The 3529-nt window shown below is 44.7% G+C and overlaps 1 long non-coding RNA gene across 1 annotated transcript; it reads right to left on the reverse strand.

Annotated features, from left to right (window-relative positions):
• Positions 1–230: 230 nt before the first annotated feature.
• Positions 231–2172, reverse strand: LOC311358908. The gene is made up of 3 exons (XR_014638122.1): positions 1396–2172; positions 1112–1273; positions 231–321 (listed from the first exon to the last, which is right to left on the reverse strand). It is a non-coding gene; the product is annotated as an uncharacterized lncRNA (long non-coding RNA).
• Between the last annotated feature and the right edge of the window lie 1357 nt (positions 2173–3529).

The raw sequence follows: 3529 nt of genomic DNA on the forward strand, positions 1-3529 counted from the left end.
AGCATATCTTAGGCACAATTTTGTATGGTATCCAATATCTTGAAACAGAATGAATGGATACACAATAATACATTACAAAACATAAACCACAAGAACACAATTAGTACTTCATCAGCACAATGTTTATTGGGTTGTAGATGTGTAGTGCATAAAATTATCTTCCAGTTCTTTACAAATTATCCCCCCCTCTCCCCCCTCCCTCAGATCAAGCAGGCCTGCATGTCTACAGTGGGCAGTGAAACAGTGAGCGACAGGGATGAGGAAGATCAGGACATACGCTGTGAAGCCAGATTCAGTGTATCGGTTGGTATCCAGACAGACCTAGTTGAGGAGAACATACATGAGGGAAAGCAGTTCAGGAGCATAGCTACACTAACTGATGACCTGGCTAACATTACAATGCTCATCAATGACCATTTATATTGCCCTGCTGTGGAAAACTTTGGCAACTGCAAATCTGTCCTCAGAACCTCAACACCCCAGCACACTCAAGAAGCCTCATTTGAGCAGTGCTGCAGTGCAGTGGAAGATGATGAGGTGTCCTTTGAGGACAAACATGAGATCCACGATGAGGACTTTTGTTTTACTTCAAGTGATGACAGTGCCAGTTCCAGTGATGCTGAGGAGGAAGAGGTGGAAGACACAAACTGTATTGCTCACAGAAAGAGCATTGTCTGTAACAAGCAGTTGTTAATGTTGTTTTCTATGTGTCACTGGGAGGGTTGTGGCAAATGCCTTGAACGACCACCTGCATTGTCCAAAAGTGGTTTTGAGGTGACTGTGAAAACACAGTGTGTGGATGGCCATAATTACATCTGGCATTCTCAAACGCAAATCAGGGGAGTCATGGAGTGCAACATTACTGTTCCGGCAGCTGTGTTTGTGACAGGGAATGAGTGCAGTCCTTTCCTGGAGGTATGTGACACCATTGGTTTGGAAGCCATATCAGAGAGGCAGTGGTTTAACATCCAGAAAGCCTACGTCATCCCGGAAGTCAGTTATGCCTGGGCTATCCACAATGAAAGTGTTATGAGTGCGAAGCCCATCACTGTCTCAGGGGATGCACGGTACGATAGCCCAGGGTATAATGCAACCTTTGGTACATACTCACTGCTTGACACAGAATCAAAGATGGTTGTGGCTCAGGAAACTGTGCGGGTGACTGAGGTAAAGAACAGCTACTGGCTCGAGGTAGAGGGTATGGAGAGATGCCTTGCCAAACTTGCAGACCACGATGTCTCCGTATCTGTGTTAGCCACTGACTGCCACCCATCTGTACAGAAGGTTATGAGAGAGAAGCACAAGGACATCAAACACGAATATGATCTGTGGCACATTGTAAAAAATGTAAAAAAAATAAAATAAAAAAAACGTACAAAAAGTAAAAATCCAGACCTGAGCGAGTGGATCCACATGGTGACTAACCACTTGTGGTATTCGGTCTCCTCCTGTGGGGGAGATAAAGTTAGTCTCAGAGAGCGATGGATATCGGTGCTACACCACATCACCAATGTACACGAGTGGGTGACTGGAGAGATAGTCACAAAATGTGACCACCGTCCCTACACCCCTGACGAGGAGAGCCGGCGTCCGTGGCTCAGGCCTGACTCGGCAGCTTTTGGAACGCTGCAAAAGGTTGTCCTCGACAGGCAGCTCCTGAAGAAACTGGACAGGGTGACAGAGGGCATACACACGGGGGAATTAGAGAGTGTGCATGCTCTATATAACAAATATGCAACAAAAAGGAAGTCCTTCAGCTTTGAAAGCTTTGAAGCGCGTCTTCGCCTGGCTGCTTTGGACAACAACAGCAACATTGAGAAAGAGAGGGCCAAAACCAAGGCGGGTAGCGAACGCTTCAAGCAACAGTTTTCAAAGGCTGCCGGTCAGTATGTGGTGGCACAGATTAAACAGAGAAAAGAGTACCCTTTTAGATGCGACATTGTAAATGGAGCCATCTTGAGACGGAGGGGGTCTAGCACCATAGAGGGTACCTTACAGGAGCAAAGACAAGAGGCGCATCCCACCTTGGCCCAACACAGAGGGCTTGCTAAACCGGACAAACACCAGTCTGTTGCAAAACACCTTAGCCGGTTCACCTAAACAACAAAATAGATGTTAAATGCCTATATCTATATATTAAAAAAAACTAAAAAACTTGTTACTCTGGCATTGCTGCTGGGTATAACTCCTCTTTCATTTATTATAAGTTTTAATGTTTCTATTATAAAATAAAATGTTTTTAAACACTACCATCAACAACAAAAATACATTACTCTTGCCATTATTGACTCCTGAACTTGCAGCATGTAGACTACCTTTGTGCAGAGAAAAATTACAACATTAAACAATCACACATTATCATGCAATCTTAAAAACACATAAACAACTGACTAGGCCTAGCCTCCTCTGGTAAGAAACTAGACTTGAGAAGAAACTAGATCAAATGTATCAGCTGTATGGTGACCAAATGATGTCCAGATGACCAAATTCATCATCTGTATTTCTTTCTCTCTTCCCCCTGCCTTGCCAACAAAATGATAGTCGTGATTTACTAGTGTTTAAACCAAGGCATGTAAAGTAAGCCTATAACAGATCGTCGCAGCATGTTGACTTTAGGCTACGATAGCCAGAGATGTGTTGAACACGTCAATGAGTAAAGTAATGAGTAGATGACGCGTCTGACATTGTATCAAATACATTTTATTTAGCAGCTAGCGCTATAAATCCAAAGCATACTCAAATCCTTGGTATTCGGGTGAGGGGAAAAGATCCCTAATATAGGCGACAGCACAGGATGGGATCGGAATTCTGTTCCTCTTTCCCAAATGCCCTCTCGCCCAAAGTGTGAACTGCCAGTATGCAGTCAACCTAAACAGTCTGAGAAAAGCATAAATATATAAACCAAGTTAGCCTAGCGTAGCCTAGCCCAGTCGCCAATTCGTAGCCTACCTAATAAAATATAAGTGTACATACCTGCTATTTATGGGGCGCTCCAGTGTCTCAGCTCGGACGTCCCTTAGAGAGAGCATGGCCACTTCCAACACCTCTGTCTCGCCACACAGCATCCGAAATGACCTATGCATTGTAATGCAACTTAATCCCACCATTAGATGATCCAGGTTGACCTTGCGACAGCAGACAGATTCAATAGCTGTGTCCATGCTCCGGCAGCACCCACACACACACCAGCGACGTGTTCCCACACGATCCTGTAGTAGTGAAGGTGGAACTGGACCCTGAAATTGATCTACCTCCACCTGGTGGTAGTCGGACACTATAGGCATGTCTCTCACAGGCTCAAACGCATAACCTGCTACGTGAAAATCGCTATTTTCCGCCATTGGTAGTAGAAGACTGTCTGCAACTTCTGCCTACAGAACTTCTAATACGGCAATTCACCATGACGTCACAACAACAATAAACGGTCTTCCGGGTGGCAAAAGACGGAGCGTTCTCCGATGGAAGAACTAGTAAACAAACCCCTCCATATATCATTTGACCAGGGCAGAGCGATCGAGAAAACAGTACA

The sequence above is a fragment of the Micromesistius poutassou genome, assembly GCF_964030765.1.
Source record: "Micromesistius poutassou genome assembly, chromosome: 14".
NCBI lineage: Eukaryota > Metazoa > Chordata > Actinopteri > Gadiformes > Gadidae > Micromesistius > Micromesistius poutassou.